Genomic DNA, 20,326 nt, shown 5'->3' with positions numbered 1-20,326 from the left:
TCTGGAAGAATGGCAAACAAAGGTGATTGACTTTATGGGACTGGCTGAGATGACGGGCAGAATCCGGGACCAGGGGAAAGAGACAGTGGAAGAGGACTGGAAGAATTTCAAAATATATCTTAAAAATAATTGTAAAATTGAGGAATGTTAAGATGTCAGGGGGTAAGAAGTAAAGAATTGCAGCAGTAAACAAAAAAACTTAAGAAATATTTACGAAAAGGAACTAAGACAATGGACTTAAGGGTTGCTAAAGAATTATTAAACAAGGATGCAGGGATGGGGAGGTATGGGGAAGTCAAAGAAAAAAGGCTATGAACCGATGAGTATGAAGTTATATTGTGTTACATTGTTCTTTATTTTATGTGTGGAAAATTAATAAAAATTATTATAAAAAAAAAAACAAATCGTCATGTCTGAATCCTGCCCTAAAGTATTCCCTTTATAACAATAAAATGTAGATTCCAGGCTTGCTGTTGACAGAAGAAGCATAAGGGCAGATATTCTTCTCCTTTGACAGGCCCACTGTGAGTTGCATTCTGACACATCATGTACGAGGCACATTAGAGTGGCTGGCACAATTCTTGTTCACCAAAGAATTGTTTCTTCTCAAGGTACAGACAGACATACCGTATACTCGGGTTAAGTACTTAATTCGTTCCAGAGGTCCGTAGTTAACCTGAAGCTGTTCTTAACCTGAAGCGCCACATTAGCTAATGGGGCCTCCTGCTGCTCCCGCGCTGCCAGAGCACGATTTCTGTTCTCATCCTGAAGCAAAGTTCTTAACCTGAAGCACTATTTCTGGGTTAGCGGAGTCTGTAACCTGAAGCGCATGTAACCTGAACCGTATGTAACCCGAGGTACCACTGTATTCTAAAATTTCAGTCATGTGCTCACTTCCCTGGGAGAAAGCCCCACTGAACTAAGTTGGGTGTACTTATGAGTAGGTGTGTATAGGATTGCACTACTAATAGGGTGGAGGTGGTTTGAATGCACAATTATCTGCCTCAGAAACATGCCTCATAACGCAGTGAATGTGGTGGCAAATGCACTTCCACCACACCCCAAGCACTCCCTACCACATCAGCTCCTTGTCAGTTTCACTCAAGAGTTTACAGTGTTTGACAATGAATACCTAAGTGCTGATTGCTTTAACAATGTTGTTCCATATTTCTCTAGTCCTAATTGATATGGTGAGGCACAACGCAAACAAAAGGAGCGGTGGCTATGAAAGGCATACAGGCACCTGCACAGAAATGGGTCCAGACTACGTAGCATTTGATCACCTGCAATCTGACTTGCATACTCTTCATTTTGAAATAAGGCTTGGCCTAATTTGCAAAGCTATTCATAAATAGACTTTTAAAAGAGAACATATAGACATATAAATATTTTATGCAAAGAATATGTAAAGTATGAGATGTTAAATAGAAATGTCTTGGCCTTTTATCTCTAAAGCTATACAGTGGTACCTCGGGTTAAGAACTTAATTTGTTCCGGAGGTCCATTCTTAACCTGAAACTGTTCTTAACCTGAAGAATCCCCTTTAGCTAATGGGGCCTCCTGCTGCCACCATGCCGCCACAGCGTGATTTCTGTTCTCATCCTGAAGCAAAATTCGTAACCCAAGGTACCGCAATTTAACGGAACCACCTTTACCACCGGGGCCTTGTAAAGACCCCAAGATCTCCTGCAATGATTTTGCAAAGTTTTTTGCAGATAAAATCACTCATATTCGGAAGGAGCTAGACACCACCGTGGGAGCAGGGCTGGGGTGAGAGAGTGCTAGAGCCCTGTCTGGTCAAGTTGCATGGAATCAATTTTAATCCGTTACCCCCGAGGATGTGGACAGGCTGCTTGGACGTGTGAAACCAACCACCTGTCTCCTTGATCCTTGCCCATCCTGGCTAATAAAAGCAAGCCGGGAAGGGCTGGGCGATGGGCTCTGCAGGGTGGTGAATGCTTCCCTCTGTGAGGGAACATTCCCAGATCCGCTGAAAGAGGCGGTCATTAAACCACTTCTTAAAAAACCATCTTTAGACCCGGCCAGTATGGCCAACTATCGCCCAGTCTCAAATCTTCCATCCTTGGGCAAGGTGATTGAGCGTGTGGTTGCTGAACAACTCCAGGCATGCCTGGAGGATGCGGACCATTTGGATCCCTTCCAATCGGGATTCAGGCCTCACCATGGGACTGAAACTGCCTTGGTCGCGCTGGCTGATGATCTCTGGCGAGCTAGGGACAAAGGTCAGAGTTGTTTCCTGGTTCTGCTGGATCTCTCAGCGGCCTTTGATACAATCGACCATAACATCCTTCTGGACCGTCTAGAGGGGCTGGGAGCTGGGGGCACTGTTATACAGTGGTTTCGCTCCTTCCTCCTGGGCCGTGTTCAGAAAGTGGTGGTGGGGGATGAGTGTTCAGACCCCTGGGTCCTCACTTGTGGGGTGCCTCAGGGTTCCGTCCTCTCCCCCATGCTTTTTAACATCTATATGAAGCCGCTGGGAGAGATCATCAGGGGGTTTGGACTGGGTGTCCATCAATATGAAGATGATACCCAGCTCTACCTCTCTTTCAAATCAGAACCAGTGAAGGCGGTGAAGGTCCTGTGTGAGTGCCTGGAGGCGGTTGGAGGATGGATGGCGGCTAATGGATTGAAGTTGAATCCTGACAAGACAGAAGTACTGTTTTTGGGGGACAGGGGGCAGGCTGGTGTGGAGGACTCCCTGGTCCTGAATAGGGTAACTGTGCCCCTGAAAGACCAGGTGCGCAGCCTGGGAGTCATTTTGGACTCACAACTGTCCATGGAGGCGCAGGTCAATTCTGTATCCAGGGCAGCTGTCTACCAACTCCACCTGGTACGCAGGCTGAGACCCTACCTGCCCGCGGACTGTCTCGCCAGAGTGGTGCATGCTCTAGTTATCTCCCGCTTGGACTACTGCAATGCGCTCTACGTGGGGCTACCTTTGAAGGTGACTCGGAAACTACAACTAATCGAGAATGCGGCAGCTAGACTGGTGACTGGGGGCAGCCACCAAGACCACATAGGTCTTGAAAGACCTACATTGGCTCCCAGTACGTTTCCGAGCACAATTCAAAGTGTTGGTGTTGACCTTTAAAGCCCTAAACGGCCTCGGCCCAGTATACCTAAAGGAGCGTCTCCACCCCCATCGTTCTGCCCAGACGCTGAGGTCCAGTGCCGAGGGCCTTCTGGCGGTTCCCTCATTGCGAGAAGCAAAGCTACAGGGAACCAGGCAGAGGGCTTTCTTGGTAGTGGCGCCCGCCCTGTGGAACGCCCTCCCATCAGATGTCAAAGCGATAAACAACTACCTGACATTCAGAAGATATCTTAAGACAGCCCTGTTCAGGGAAGTTTTTAATGTGTGATATTTTAGTGTTTTTTGGTTTCTATGGAAGCCGCCCAGAGTGGCTGGGGAAACCCAGCCAGATGGGCGGGGTACAAATAAATTATTATTATTATTATTATTATTATTATTAATAATAATATTTCTGGGTTAGAGGAGTCTGTAACCTGAAGCGTCTGTAACCTGAGATACCACTGTACATCCTTTGCACCCAAAAGGAAGCTGTCTCAAACTTACATGGATGTAGCTCAATAATATCTTACCCCCTCAAAATGGGTACTTGTTCCCATTAGAAAGTAACGTTTGCCAAACTTTTGAATAAGCCATGCTTTTAACAAACAGGATATTTGTTTGAGCATAAGAAATTTGACCACCATCTAATTCCTCTTTAGGATAGGTGGTGTTAAATGATGCCCTGGACGTAAGTTAAAATAAGGAAATCCATATCCCATTTTAAACTTTTAGAATATACCTTTGTTTGACTTCAAACTAGTGAGCATGCATCTGAGTGCAACAGAATGTGCTTGTACCAAAATAAGCAGATCTGCCACACAAAGGCGTACCTAGGCTCCCTTGAGCCCCTGGCAATGAGCTGTGTTGGCACCCTTCCATCTCTTGTGCCCTTGCCAGAGGAACCTGTGCACTTTGCCCAGTTGCCCAGAGCAGCAGAGGAGCAACCCAGGAAGCGTGTGGATGGGCAAACAGGCTTCTAGCCATTCTGAGCCACAGGCCCTTGGCATAAGCTGCCCTAACCAACCCCTAGATACACCTCTGCTCCCACATACTGTTGGGATTTAAGGGTATATTATCCCTCTCAAGATTGCAATGTAAGTAACGCTTACCACTGTTTGGAACAATCAGTAGATGTGCCTGTGTAGGAAACAGAACTGTGAAGTTAATAATTTATCCAAGTTAAGTTCTTCTGCAGAACCTTACATGAAGTTTTGCTGTAGTTTGAGCCTTTTTATGACTGCTATTCTCAATAAAGACCAAGTAGCAAATTCTCCTAGTGTCTCTCAGGGTCCATAGAAAAAGTGGCTCTAGTTAACTACTACTTAACTATTGCAAAAAGATTTCTAGTTTACATAATCGAAAGGTATTGATACTGTATGCAATGGCAAATAAATACAATGGTCCCAATCCATCTATAGCTAGTTGTGTAACTAACAGTGCAATCCTATGTATATTTGCTCAGAAGTCTCACTGTTTTCAGTTAACTTGTCCCATTGGCTTCAATGGAATTTGGTTACAGCTAACTTTAGATGAATCAGGACAGGACCTCATTGCAGCCTGTTCATCAGTTGTATAGCCAAAGGGGGGGGGGGACCCAGCTAAAACTAAGTTTATATTTCAGTATTAAATGGTCCCCGTTCTTTTTTTACACAGCTTAATTACAGGAAGGATTTCTACCACCTACAGTTGTTGCATTTACTTTCTACATGGCAGCATCAGCTGTGCACTCTCAATTAATGCCACCTTCCCCTGCAAGAAACAGCGGAACAAAGTGCCTTTAATAAGATTTAGTAGCCAAATGATTCCTGACATTAGTCAATACGCCTTGTCCCTCCCCTGTGGCTGTTATGGCACTTTCAGATGCCTGCTTCCCCGCACCCCCCACCCCGAGATCATAGTGCTTTTGAGAGCGCCTATCACACTGATATGCTAAACACCTACAAGCCAGATGTAAAATTTATTCCCATTTCAAACATACTAGCAGGATCAGCAGAGGAGAAAAACAACCACACACATAACATAACATAACATAACATAACATAACATAACATAACATAACATAACATAACATAACACACACACACACACACACACACACACACAAAGCCCTGCAACACCTTTATAAGATACTTCCTGCTTTTCTGTAAGGTTTATTTATTTAATAACATGCTTTGTTTTAATCCAAAAAAGGTATCCAAGGTGGTTAACAAATCAATAAAAGTTAAAAGAAATTTTAAAAAATCAGCATATTAACATCTTCATTTATATAGGGGCAGTGGTTAAAACTTTCAAAACTTTGAAATGAAACAGTAAAATAGCCTGGTAAGGGCCTTGGTATAACCAAGTTTCTATTGGTCTCCTTAGAGACAAAGCCTAGCAGACTTCACTTGGCAGAGCATTCTACAGGGTAGGTGCCACTACAGAAAATACTCTTTCCCTGGTAGCTGCCCTCTGGGCTTCACAGGGTTGAAGGCTCTGAAGTAGAGCCTCTGTTGATGAGCAGAGCATGCAGGGAAGAATGCAAGAAGAAGCTAGTCCTTAAAAGACTCAGATCTCATGCCATTTTGGGCTTTAAAGGTTAACACCAGCACCTTCAATTCAGCATGGAAACAAACTGTATCTTACTTTTCTCCACTGTGAAACAAGACTAATGTCAAATAGACTTTCAGTTAAAAACACCGCTGTGTTTTTGTTAGACTCTACCACCATTCCTATCACACAACTGAGCATGGAGAACAAGGTTTCCTTGAAAAGCCTAGTCTATATACCTACTGCCCCTGAGAGCAGCTGGAGATAACACATATATTGGAATATTTCAGGGCACAGGGGAATCTTGGATGTTAACTAGCTGCTGAGGTCACACCAGTTAATGTTCAATTCAAACAGCTGTGCATTTTATCTACTGAATTTTTTATTAAACTCTTTCTCTCCCCTCCCCTCACACACTTGCTCTCTAGCTCAGCAGCAAGACCTAACTAAAGCATTTAGCATAAATAAATCAGCAGCCTTTACTGATTTTAAGACAGAATAATCATGAGAGTGACTGTAACTCAAAGCAACCAAAGATTTATTATTTCCATATCTAGCAGTAGTACTGTCCATACACAATGCTAGATGAACTATGCAAAGCTGGGGTGGGGGGAGTGAATAGCTAGCACAGAAACATTATTTTTGTAGCTATTCTGCTCATTTGCACGACATCCATAATTTGTACAGGGCTTGGTTTGTTAAGGAGATCACTGAACAGATCAGGCCAAGTTTGCTTTTTTTTAAAAGTGAAGTGAGAAACTGAATCTTTCCTGCCTCCAGATCGTATATAACCTTTTAGACATCCTTGATGAATGTAGCTGTTCTTCAAGATGAGCATGTCTTAAAATAGATAACTAATGAGCAAATCCCTATGCCCAATGAAATTAAATACCCTCTTCCCTACATACACACCGGGTTCACAGCTTGCCAGAGTTATTTGTGTGTGCATGAATCCCTTTGCCCACCCACAGAAAGAGGCCAAATGGTTTAAGCTGAACCACTCTCTCTATGGAATTGATTTGCAAACTTTGAAGTGGTCCCCCATAGGGTGTGTGTGAAATACACCTGTGTGCGTGGCATGCATGTGTACATACTGAAGTTTGGGGGAGGATAGAAACCTGCACCAAAGCAGGGGCAGGAACACATTCCCGCCAGCTACAGTGATCTAGCATTACAGACATCAAAATGCCAAGCATGAGTGCCTCAGAGAACTTTTCATTCCAGCCTCCTTCCGCAGCTTTAGGAGGGAATCTAAGGGCCAAAGTTTAAACAAACATCCTTCGCCTGGAAGTTTTTGCTTTGTAGAAAAAGCAGTGATGGCCCCCAGATCCAGAACATGCACCTGATCAGGGTCAGAGTCCCAGACCAGTTTTCTGCTGAAGATGGCCACCTGCCTGCCTGCCTGCTATTTGGCCCAAGTGTACTCATTTCAGAGAAGTGGTTTGCAGCAGAAAACTGGTGTTGGTCCATGATCCAAATCAAGAGAACATTGTGGTCCCTCCCAGTTCTATGATTCTATGGGACATCTGCAGCTGTTTTCCTCCCCATTATAGAAGTGACAAGATTAAGTAAGCTTGCTCGTTTAAACACACAACCAACGTCACAGGCAGTTCCAGTACAGCATTGGCTTAGGGCCCCTGCCCATAGATCTCTGGGCACACAGCAATGCTTACATACAGCTGTGCGTATGCAGGAGGGCCCTGTGTGTTGCCAAAAGATTGGCTAGGACTGAGGTAGGAAAGTCAGCTAAATTTTGATGGCGCTCAAGTTTAAAAAGTTTGAAAGTAACTGCTCTGTGTTAAAACACAGAATGCCCTCAATAGCTAACATTTCAGTTGAACGTCTGGCAAGTTTAAGATCAATGCTTCAACTACTTCAATTCCTACACCAAGCAATCCAGCCCCTTCCAACAAGGAAACACCTATTTCCAAGGGAACAGGTAGGGTTGCTGCCATCTAAAAAGTATTTGCACACTTGCCTATCCAGTGTGCTTGCCAATGTTTGGGAAGCAGGTGTTTACTATGCCTACTAAGCCTCAATTTCGTTTTTAGGCAGCTTACTCACAGCTCACAGTCTGTCTCCTGGCAGCTTTTCTCCCTTCCTTCCAGGGATGCAGTGTTAGGAATGCAGCCTTAGATGACTCAAGCGGTGGTGCCATTTCTCCTGCTACTGAGACCACCTCCCAATCCACTAGTCCACCTTGTGCTCCTCCACTGAAACCTGCCAAGCAAAGCCCCTGACCTGTCAAAACTTCACGGAGCTCCGCCCACTAGCCCATCCTGCCTCTGCCCATTGGCCTGTTTTTTTAAACCTCAAGTTGGCAACCCAAGGCGCGCGCGGGGAGGGGAGTGCCGCGGGTTTCATCCCCAGCCCTGGCAGCTTTGTTTTGAGAGGCTCCTCCTGGGGCTGGCAGCGACTTCCCTCCTCGGCAAACAGGGCTTCTTTGTACCTCGGCTGCCTCTTGCCAATCTCCTGGCGCTTCGTGGCGAGTGCCTCCCTCTCCGCTTCCTCTCCTTCCCACGCAGACCAAAAACAACTCCTCTCTCCCCTTCCTCCCGAGCTTCACTTCAGCCGCGCAATGACGCCCCTGCCCACCGCGGAAGCGCGCGCCTCGGCTCCTTTCGCCGGCTCTGTGGAAAGCCCCTCAGAGCGCCGCTCGTCGCTCCTGCCAGCGTGGCAGCTCCGAGTTCCCCCCTCGCCCAGGCAGCCCAGGCAAGAGCGAGTCCCGTTCCCTCGCACCAGGCAGACGGCGAACCCAACCTGGAGCCAGCCGGCCAGCTACCTACCGGCGGGCTGCTCTGCGGGCAACTAAGTCTGAGGCGCGAGCTGAGGTGAGGGGAGAGAAGCGCCGCCGCCGCCGCCGCCGCCGCCACCTTCTTCTCCTCACGCGGCACGTCACTCACCTGCTACTGCCGGGCTGGGCCAAACGCGCCGCTCTCCTCCTTTGACAGCTGCCTTTTGTTTTCCCCACCCTCCTCGGTCTCCGCTTCGGCTGCCGCTCCACCCCGAGAGCCACGTGAATCAAGCCGGGCGGGCGAGGCGGGCTACTCCGGGGAGGGGCGGTCCTGGCGCGCCGCGAGGGAGCGGCGGGCGAAAAAGGGAAGAGGGACTGGAGCCAACGGCGAGAGCCCAGCCCAGAGGCGGAGTGCGTCACGCGCCGGTGTGGGGCTGCCGGCGGAGGCGGGAGAGCTCTCTCTGTCACGCCGGCGACCAACGCCGCGCGCCTTCCTTATCTTCCTGCCTGCTCAGTCATCGCCTCGGTGAGCTCAGGTCACCTCCAGTAACAGCAGCATCCACAGCCCTGCTGCTCCTGCAGCAGCAGCAGCAGCACAAAGGAGCACTTCCTGTGTCGCTCTGCTCCTTAGGAGATGCTCTGCCTTTCAGCAGCTGCGAAATGGGAACTTTCAAGCCTGCACGTGCAGATGGAGGTCCGTTGTCTATGCAGAGGATGCCCTGCCTCTCTAGACAAGGACCTGATAATCTGGTGTCTCACAGAAAGGGGGAACCTGTGGCCGGCTGCAGGTGTTCTTGGACTCCAGCTCTCTTGGCCGAGGTCGTTGCTGGTTGCCAAACTTAATGTACTGCTATCAGAAGATTGCACACATAACCAGCCCTGCCATCTGTTAAACTGGACATGGAGTAAACATGGACCAGGGGAGGAGCAAGGTGGCAGTGAGGTCAGTGCAGGCACAGTGGCAGAGCCAGTCCAGTGCTTTTGCCACATGCCCACGCTGTGCCACTCTTCCTGCCACCTTGCCTCTTCCCCTCTCAGTTGCTGGCAGCGACGTCAACATTGGGAAGTTGGGGGAGCCATGTTGCCCCACGCTGCTCCTCTGGCTGCTACTGTGACTAGTTGATTAAAGGACAATGAATTAACACATGTATTTCTTGTTTAATTTTCTGGGAGTGTCTTTTTGCAAATCCTGATGGAAAAGAGGAAATTTGCCATCAGTGTAAGACTTAGACGCTGTTCTGTCACTGTGGCCACTTCAGCATGTGGCAGCTGTAAGTAGCACTGAGCTATTTCAGCCTGTGGAAAAGCTCGTCATACTGCACATATGCCTCCATCCACAGGATTCAGTTTCTGGTGGTGTTTTTGTTGGGGGGTGGTTGCACTAGCACGACAAAAGCCAACCACAGTGTGCACTACCAAAAGATCACAAACATAATTGGTTTACCAGCTGCTAATGTGATTGGGATCAAACACGGGCAAGACTCTTACCATGGCCATGAGTACCAAAAGATAAAGTCACAGGAACCTGTGAGACAATAATGGCTATAGCTTGGAAAATACATGTTTGTATTTTGTATTCAATCCGCATATACCTGTGTGTGTACATATGTAATAATATTGAAAAAAAACATTTCATTTCATTGTCTCTTGAGTTCCTGTCACTCTGTCAATGGGTACTTATATTTGCCAACTCCCTCATCTGTTTTTTTGCATTTTGTGTGATGGCCATCATGTCCTATCATGATTGTGGGACTAGTTTCTTTCATAAAACGTAGGTACTGCTTGATTGTAAAACAACAACCCTTAAATAATGCTTTGTTAAGGTAAAGGTAAAGGTACCCCTGCCCGTACGGGCCAGTCTCGACAGACTCTGGGGTTGTGCGCCCATCTCACTTAAGAGGCCAGGGGCCAGCGCTGTCCGGAGACACTTCCGGGTCACGTGGCCAGCGTGACATCGCTGCTCTGGCCAGAGCCAGAGCCAGAGCCGCACACGGAAACGCCGTTTACCTTCCCGCTGGTAAGTGGTCCCTATTTATCTACTTGCACCTGGAGGTGCTTTCGAACTGCTAGGTTGGCAGGCGCTGGGACCGAGCAGCGGGAGCGCACCCCGCCGCAGGGATTCGAACCGCCGACCTTTCGATCGGCAAGTCCTAGGCGCTGAGGCTTTAACCCACAGCGCCACCTGCGTCCCTAATGCTTTGTTACAATTTAACAAACTAAAGCTGCAGTCCTTGATAGGAGAGGATATATTGAATTGCAACTATTATGTACTGGTTTCTTATGTCATTATTTATAATTCTTATCTGTAATCTTGTAACCTACTTCCCCCTTATTATCTGTCAATTAGACACACTTCTGATTTAATCTCATTTATGTTTGTTCATGTTTTACCATCTCTTTATCATGCTTCAGAACCTGTCAATGTTGTAATTATTTTACAAGTTATATTAAAATGCAGTTTGGGACTTCTCTTGTTTGGTCAGGTGAATGGAAATCCAGTGCTGATAGAGGATGGAAGTGCAAAGTTGTGTCTTTACTAATGAATATCTGGAGTGGCGTTTAGCAGGCAATAGACTGCTGGCTTTGTTCAGGATAATTGGGTCTGGTAAGGTTAAAGATCCCATCACCACTGCAAAGGCCAATCTGACTGAGCTGTCTCCACTTGCCTGGAGCTCCAGGGCATCTGATCTCTAGGCTGGCCAGCAAGGTCAAAGCAACTTGGTCAGAAAAACAACAAAAGCCAGCCTGACTGAACTGCTGCTGCTGCTATTCAACCCATGAGGAGCATCTGATAATATAGACTGCAATGCAGTGCTTTTTTAAAGAAAAAAAGGTGCTGTTATTCACCATTAAGTTGTTACAGTAAGTGCCACACTTTTAATGTTTGGAAAAAAAAGGTGTCGGCACTCTGTACCCTTGAGTACTCCCAGAAAAAAAGTACTGGTACTGCTGCAATGGTTTGTGTGTGAGAGATGTGCATTTATATGTACACTTTAGTAAATTCATTTTTGTAGACATTCCTTGGCTAGAAAACTGTAATGCAAAATTCAGGGAAATGTGTACTTTGAAGGATATCTGTGTTTTGGTTTATGAACTGTTTTAGAATGCGCAGGTTTAGTAGGTTTGCCTTTAAATGTGAACTGACTCAAATTACTCCTCCATCCCTAGTTATGGTATAAGGCTCAACTGGGGATAGGAGCAGGGTTATAGAAAATTCTTTGTCCTGACAGCAAGATGCCCATTTTGTTTCCTCCCCTAATGAAATGGAATAAATAGGACAAATAAACAGGAATAATAAATATAGAATAAACAGGGAAAATGCATACAGTACTATGTTTTATTTGCCTTTTTAAAAAATGCATGTAGCTCTTTTTAAAAAAGAGTTTTACTCTTCATAAGCTTGAAAAATATGCAGATATTAACAGCACATATCTTATGGCACACCATGTATATAATAATGCCACTACAATAATGGATTGCTAAATATTCCCTCATATTTTATATAAGTGAATACCCAGGTTCAGAAATGAGCTACTTCATCCAGCATGGGTATGATTTAATGTCAAGCGCCAGGCAAGTTTTCCAAAATAGCAAAAGGCTGATGACACATGCCTGAACAAAGATAAAAAAACCTTTCAGTCCTCTAAGCTGTTAGTTCCCATAATAATAAGCATGAATATTAATATAATGTCAGCAGCATAAGAAGTAGCTAACACTTGCAGCATTGTTCATGCTTTCTCATGCATGTAGTATAATGTTCCAAGTTTTTTGTTTTTTGTTTAAAAAAAGCTGGTCTCTGTGGTTAGAGCTGTTTTTCTGCTAAGTTGGTCAAAGCCTCAATCTCCATCATTAATGTTGCTAGCACCATGTTTACAAGTGCAAGGATAGTAAGCTGAAAAGCTGGATGGAAGCATAGCAATGAAATACATCGTTCGGTGGTTTCATCTCAATTCCTTTAATAATTGCCTGGAGGAATATGGATTTAATGCTTGTCAATCAAATACACAAGCTCCTTGGATCTAGGGTGACAACTGCAACATTTTCCTTCACTCATGCTCTGTTCTTTGCATATTCTATCAACATTGAGAAAGATAACTAGTCGGCTGCTCCAAATATTTGAAAATAGCTATTAGGTAGATGGATCCAATGCAGCACCTGAAAAAGGGACTATTTTGCTTTCCACTGAACTCCAAAGTCCCCTTCAAAAAATGGGATTGCTCACTCACATTAAGTTCTCTGCTGCCATTCAGCAGATTGTTGTGTGGCTATTCCCTCCCCCCCACAGGTGGAATAAATGAAGACAACGGACACAGAGTTTTAGGTTAATGGGCGAAAAATGGCCACAACTTTATTGATTACAGGAAAGAAGGGTATTGGCTTTAGGCATTGGCCCTAACCGACTATCCGGTCTGACCGGGAAGGGTTAAACACCAACAGGGGGAGCCACCCGAGATGCATATCCCTGGGCGCTCCCCAAGGGGTTACCGCTCGGGGGCGCGCTTTAGGCCCTAGCCTCCGTAGGTTTCGGACGAGGCGTCGCCCCTCGGAGTCCTTTAACGAACTACCCTTCAAGCATTGGGGGAGGTGATGGCGTTCCTCCCCCCCCAACCTCATCTGCATGATAATACCCCGGCCAATGCCTACCGCCAAAACCGAGGGAGTTGTGACGATTTGCTACGAGGTAGGCGAAAAAACCAAGTGGCTCACAAAACCAGCCAATTAGCCAAATGGAAAAACTCCTACCAGGCCCCTTGCGGCGACCAGCCGAAGCCCATAGCAAGGTCAGTGGCAAAACCTAAAGGGCGGGTGGGTGGGAAACTGCGTCGTCTCCAGGGAAGAAAGGGGGTGAGCCAGGGGCTGCCCTGACCTTAAGTGGCCCTAGGAAGGCCCGCCCCTGCCGCCAGCCAATTGGCTGGCGCCACAGGGTATGCTAATTGGGTGAATCCCTGTCTCCTGCGAGGCTGACGCCAGCCTCGCAGAGTGTGGGCGGGGTCGTGATCCCACAACCCCCCCTCCTCCTGAAGGTCGGAAGGGGCATTGTGTGGCTATTCCCTCCCCCCCACAGGTGGAATAAATGAAGACAACGGACACAGAGTTTTAGGTTAATGGGCGAAAAATGGCCACAACTTTATTGATTACAGGAAAGAAGGGTATTGGCTTTAGGCATTGGCCCTAACCGACTATCCGGTCTGACCGGGAAGGGTTAAACACCAACAGGGGGAGCCACCCGAGATGCATATCCCTGGGCGCTCCCCAAGGGGTTACCGCTCGGGGGCGCGCTTTAGGCCCTAGCCTCCGTAGGTTTCGGACGAGGCGTCGCCCCTCGGAGTCCTTTAACGAACTACCCTTCAAGCATTGGGGGAGGTGATGGCGTTCCTCCCCCCCAACCTCATCTGCATGATAATACCCCGGCCAATGCCTACCGCCACCGAGCCGCAAGCCGGCTCGCCGCCAATACCCTCAGACCTGTAACCAATCCCTAACGCCTTGAAAATTATCTGCCAACCAAATAGCATTGCCAGCATCAGATAGATGCACGCCATCCCAGTGATAAAGCATTTCCTTGTCAAACCGTATGCACGCCATCCCAGTGATAAAGCATTTCCTTGTCAAACCGTATGCATGGGTGCTGAATGACCCGACCGCCCCATGCGGCCACTCTACGAGCCACCGTGCTCTCCACAATCCTCCTAGCTTTGTTCACAGCCACGGGTTTTTCTGCATCCCTTTCCAACATCGCCTTTCCAGCAAAGATGACCAGATTATTGTAATGTTTTCATGGGATGCCCTCAACAATTCCAAGTCATTGATAATGTTCCATATCAAGTCCACCCCTTTCCTATACGCCAAGTCGTTCTCGCTCAGCTGGATGACCATGGCACTGGGTGGGCCCTCAATGCCACTCCCACCCAGGGCTGCCACTCTACGCACCACCGCCCAATGCCAGGCTTTCCTAGCCCTGTTTATGGCTATCGGGCACCTGCAATCTCTCCAAACCCGCCTCTCCATCCACGAGGCCCCAAATAAACTAGTAGTGACGTTTGGGTAAGAGGCCTTAAGTTCCTCCAAGTCACTAAAGATATGCCACATCAAGTCGACTGCCTTTCTGTAAGCTAACACTTTTCGCCTAATTGGATATCTAAAGCATCTGGGGGCCCCTCCGCCGCCTCTCTGGCCCTAATAGCGGGCAACATTTTTTGGCCCAGCGCATTCTCCTTCAAGAGATCCAAGATATATTTATGTAGCTAAGGTGCGGCCCGAGACCGGAATTGATGGCGCGGACCCTGGCCCAATGCACCATGCTGTGCCCGATTATCCAGATGCGCGCCCTCGTAGCTCCTGCACCCTAGGTCCCCATTAGCGGCATGGTTTATATCCCAGTGGACGGTGCAGGGCCTATACTCCAAATATGCATCACAACGTCACCTGAAAGCAAAAGAAGGTAACAAAGCCAGGTCAGGTATACTGTGAACAATCACAAGGTCTTATGAATATATCCTTTATATGCATCAGACTTCCCTTAATGCATCAGACTTCCACTGCCCCCAAGTCCTTCATCCTTTCAGATGAGAGTCCCAAATGCACTGCTGTGGTGGCGGCCCCAATCCGAAAGGAGTTAACCATGAATTTAGCTGAGGGTAAACCTCAGGCAGCAATCGCCCTTCACATAACGTGCATGGACTGATGCCGTGCAAGGCCGGAGCCATCCCAATGTTCGAGGAATGGACCTGAGACGGTTGGTCCCATGTACATGAATTGTTTAGTGTCCTTTACTGCTGATCGGTTTTGGAACATTGGACATGCAGGACTAAATTGGATCTGAACAAGGTCAGGTCTCTCAAACTACCTCGGGCAATGGAATCTGGTTGGCCCTTACAAACCACTTCGCCACTGCGCATAGCGCCAAAGGCAATGGAGTATGCAGCTGTAAATAACTGGGCCTTGTCCTCGGACCAACAGATACTTCTTAATTTTCTTCCTTCTTGTTTTTTTTTTATGGTTTATTATTATTATTATTATTATTATTTTACATTTATTTATATATTTATGAATTAGCATAGAATGTCATAAGTTAAGGGCCTTCTACCATCACTTTTAGGAGGCTGCGGCCTGCGCCAGCCCCACAGTGCCCTTCACACTAAGAAGGCCACACCAGGGTCTCTGGATTAAACAACCTTACAGAAAAAAGAGATTGCCGCCTACTGGATGTTTAAGAGTCTTTGCTGCACGACCCAGCACTCTCCAATGTACCAAGTATTGCAGAGCTTCAGCCTTGGTAAGAGGCGTGTGAAGCTTAGGATTTTTTAATTTACCTTGAGGTGTGTCAAGCGTAGGTTTTTGTTTTTGTTTTTTTTTTGTTTTTTTTTTTTTACTATTATTATTATTGTCATTATTATTATTATCATTATCATATTTTATTATTATTATTTTATAAGTTTGCCTTGAAACTCCATAAAGTCCACCCAAGCCCTTTTAAAAGATCTAAGCGTGGGCTTGGCTCCTGAAGCTAATACTCCCTTCAGGACATCATGTTCCCAAGGCTCCAAAGGTGCTCCCGGAATGGCTGTGGCAATTCGCTGCACCTGTGCATCCGTGATGCCCTTGTTAACCCCAGGGGTAAATTTGTTAGAGAAGTAGATGTTTATTTCTAAGCACTAAAGGTCAAAGGTCCGGGACAGGTTTGCCACTCTAGGAGTGCGATAATTGTTTAGACGGGACACTTCCCGAACTGATTCTTTGGTTTGGGGGGGGGGGGGTTCCCCGAGTTAGGGGGTAATGAAATGAGGATCCTGAGGCCATAAGAGAAACTCTTTGCTGCCTCTATTTTAGGGTATCTATCGAGAAGGGTTCTAAGAGGTGAGGGCTCAACAGAAGAGAACATGCCAGTCAAGGGCCAAATTAATACCAGTTTCTGGCTGTTCTTTTTGGCGGGTCTGTGAGCTTTTCAAGACCCCTGATGGAAATGCCCCCTGCTGCCCGGAAAAGGCTGTTTACCTTTAAAACACGAAGACGCTGGGTGGTTACCTAGGCACTTCTCACATTCATGCACATACTTACAATTTGGCCCTTGGCACACACCCGTGTTGTACTCCCAGCAAACCTCATGGTGAGGGACTCGCTTGGCTTCAAATTTTCTGACTTTCCTTTTCCCACATAGGGACCCATATGCTCCATCCAGTAATTCTGGTCGCTCGGAACACAGCAGGTGGTGGGCAGCAGGAAGCTTTTCTGAATCGTCCTCGGCATCAGAAGGCTTACTTCTTTTGCTCTTCTTGGCCGAATGCTTCTTCTTACTTAGACTTCTTTCTCCCTTCCACAGCATTCCCTGTGGAATACTGGGAAAGTCTGGGGTATACTGAGAGGCAGAAAGGTTATAATTGTAAGCATGAGCCCTACCTCCCGAGGATCTGTCATTGGAAACCCAGGGACACGTAGACTGTAATTATGTGTGAGGATGCATAAATGGATTGCTACACTGCTGCGGTGGCCGCGGAGGTGCCAGGGTGGTCCACAACGTTAGGTGGCGTATCCGGGATGCATTTATTAATATTTTATATTTATTAATATATATATAAAGATGCTTCCTACTTCATATTATAATATCTCATTCAAACCCCTGCAATGCAGAATATGCTGCGGTCCCGTACAGGGATCAAACCAGCAACCTTGGCATTATAGGCACCATGCTCTAACCAATGAGCTATCCAGGCTCTCTAGAATTGTGTGGGACCCCAAGGGTCATTTAGTCCAACCCCTTGCAAAGCAGGAATATGTAATTGTTCCATACAGGGATCAAACCTGCAACCTTGGCATTATTGTCGCCACGCTCTAACCAACTGACGGTTCCGAAATATATGTAAATTATTTATTATTAATGAATTTTATTTTATTTTATTTGTTTATTTATATATTTATCTATAGATTTGTTCAATTAATTAATCAATTTAATCTTGGTATGTGACATCATTCCACTTATTCTCTTTTATTATTATAATGTATATTATCATTATTAATTTTTATTTATTATAATATTTTTTTTAAAAAAAAATTATTAAATTTAAATCCACTTATTTTATTTATTATTAGTAGTCTTTCTTTTTTTATTATTCTATAATTTATCTATTCATTTTTATTTATTTATTTGTTGTTATTATTATTCTATTATTTATTGTTATTGTTATTTATTACGATCTATGACAGTATTTTTTTGTTCAATTAATTACCACTGTAAGTAGAATTAATTGATGATGCTATAAATTGTCTACCATAACTAATGATGATATGCTATAAATTGTCTAGCATAACTAATGATGATATGAAATAATTATTCTTCACTTGACTGTTTGGTTTGTATTTGCCTATAAATTTATTTATTTGCCTCCTAACAAAGGGTCAGGCAGATAGACACAGCTAAATAACTCACAAGCATATAGGGATGGAACAATAGGCAGCCCCACCTGCAATCAAATGGAATCAAAGAAAATCGCTCTCTGGGAATTGTCCCTTTAACTAACACTTTGAAAAACAAAAGGTTATGCTGGAGGCCCAGCAGAAGGAAAATGCTGCCAAAGACAATGTATCCTTGATTGGCCATCCACCAGGTACCTGAATTAACAATGTAGGACGAACTGCCTGTCGTTAAGCGACAATGTATACTGCCTGGAAGCCGGGACAATTGTGATGGGATTTCTTAAACCAGGCAGCAGAATGAGTCAGACTGAAAGAAGGAAATAAAATGTAAGAGTAAAGGACTACACGAAGGGGAAACTTAAGGAGGGGGGAATAAATCAGGAAATAAGGCTCAACACCAGAAACAGAAAGCGGGTAAAAGGCTGCTGAATATAAGGCACACGGCAGGCTAACAAGGAGATAGCTACTAGACCAGCTGCCCGTTATAACTCACTAAACGCAGCCCACATGTTGAGTCAAAATCGGCAGGGAAAGGCTCATGCTTTAGCACGACTCAAAAGGGGGCGGCATTCTTATTTAAGACAATAAGGGACGTCGTCTTCCGCCCGCAGAAGGCTCAGGCGTAACTCCTAGGGCTATCTGCTTTAGCGAGATTCACAAAGATTTGCTTATATGCTTCTATCCCCCAAAGCAAGCCCCTGGATTATTGAAACAAGTTGGAAACAATAACAAAACAAAACAAACAAACAAACAAACAAACAAAAAAAAAACACTAGTTGGGACTTGAAGCTTTCTCCCGAATACTAACGCTGATTAGTCAATTGGGGGAGGAGCAGAAACCAAAATGCAGCAGCTGCAAGCCAAGAAATGGCAGAACAGAAAAAACGGAAGGCAGGGACTTTTTAAAGAGGCAGCTACAGGCACAAAGAATGGCAAGCAGGGACTTATAAAGAGCGCAGTCTTCAGCTGTGCCTAAGGGCACGAATTGTACCACACAGTAGCCACACATGCATAGGGAATCACGCACATTAGTGCCCCAGTTGGCACTCAAAATGTAAGAGGAGGGAGTGGGTTGAAGAGGAAACATGCTCACTCTACCCACTTGGTGAATCACGCACGCTAGCACTGTCTGTTCAAACGTACCACCAGCCTTAGATATATGTTTTAGGCAGTAGCCCAGTGGCTCTCACAAAATACAATTTAAAAGAAAAAGAGGCTGGTGGAAATTCGCTACGCTCTGAATCGCACTTATCCTCAGCCACAGATGAGGCAAGCGCTGAATACAGCTTCAGTACCGAGAGTATAAAACCACTAAGACAGACTCATAAAATTTTACGGGCGGGGGTTAGACGACCTGAACGGCAAGAATATAGATAGGCTGCCCAGCACGTGCTCCCACAACACTCCCCGCGCTCTTACTGCTTTGTTAAAGCCACTGCGGGGAGGGGGAGAAGCAAGCGTTTTGTTTTGTATTTTAAATCACTGACGCAGGAGGAGCGAATGGGGGGGGGGACCCCCTGGGGAGCTCCAACAAATGTCCCGCTGTCTACAGCAACTCTGGAGAATTACTGCCAAAACAGCTGTGTAAATTGCTCCATCAGCTGTTTGGCGGGAGGCTTAAAAGTAGCTGCGGATAAACGGAAGCAGCCACGGCCACGTGGGCTGAGGCAAAGGGGGGGGGCGAAATAAAAGCAGGGGTTAAGCCAGTTTTGTGGTAATATTAGTAACTCTGCTGCAGCGGGGCGCAGGGGATCACACATAGATGCACACTCCCCCAGCACACACAGCGGCGAAACCAAATTTGGACTGCTTGCACTTGCGCCCGAAATGAGTGGGGGTAGCCAGAAAAGGATACTTTGTGTGTGTGAGCGCGCGTGCGTGTGTGTAACCAGGCACTAGGAATGGGGGAAAGACAGCAGACCAGCAGATTTGGATTTAGAAAATTAGGAACCCCCTACTTAACAACCCTGAAATTAAACCGAACACCAGAAATGGGGGGAAATAGGGAAGTTAGCTCAATGAAAAGTAAACTGAAGCAATTTACATCCAAGCAAAGATCCAAACTCTCCCAGTACTCTAATCACAAGGAATTAGCTCCAATAGCAATAAACAGCCCCCCCCCCACTCTAGGCCTTGCGAAATACTTCCCTGGCTTCTGCAGACAGTAAGGAGGTTAGACCTGTTGACTCCCCACGGGAAGACGATGAGGACTGCGTCGTCTCCAGGGAAGAAAGGGGGTGAGCCAGGGGCTGCCCTGACCTTAAGTGGCCCTAGGAAGGCCCGCCCCTGCCGCCAGCCAATTGGCTGGCGCCACAGGGTATGCTAATTGGGTGAATCCCTGTCTCCTGCGAGGCTGACGCCAGCCTCGCAGAGTGTGGGCGGGGTCGTGATCCCACAACCCCCCCTCCTCCTGAAGGTCGGAAGGGGCATTCTGAGACTGCAGTGCAGCTGGGTACTTTTAGACCCTGAGCTAAGTGGTCTTAAGGGGAGGGGGCTTACGCTAATCTACCCCTGCTGTGTTTGGGGAGCTTCCTGCTCACTTTGCGGTGTGAGGCCTTGGG

General features: G+C 46.4%; 1 protein-coding gene across 3 annotated transcripts in view; it reads right to left on the bottom strand.

Moving 5' to 3' along the window:
* The window catches only part of MAPRE2 (microtubule associated protein RP/EB family member 2), a 101,686-nt gene extending 92,954 nt beyond the window's left edge, over positions 1-8,732 (bottom strand). The window contains exon 1 of one of the 3 annotated variants that reach the window (XM_079982753.1): positions 8,524-8,732. The gene's annotated coding sequence lies outside the window, so the exon portion shown is untranslated. Of the gene's footprint in view, positions 1-7,684; positions 7,765-8,406; positions 8,427-8,523 lie in introns of those variants that run through there. The other 2 variants (XM_079982755.1, XM_079982754.1) reach the window with 2 other exon arrangements.
* Between the last annotated feature and the right edge of the window lie 11,594 nt (positions 8,733-20,326).

This window comes from Podarcis cretensis (genome assembly GCF_951804945.1).
Source record: "Podarcis cretensis genome assembly, chromosome: 7".
NCBI classification, from domain to species: domain Eukaryota; kingdom Metazoa; phylum Chordata; class Lepidosauria; order Squamata; family Lacertidae; genus Podarcis; species Podarcis cretensis.
The sequence above is the reverse complement of the archived record's forward strand: the minus strand, read 5'-3'. Positions and strand labels throughout refer to the sequence as shown.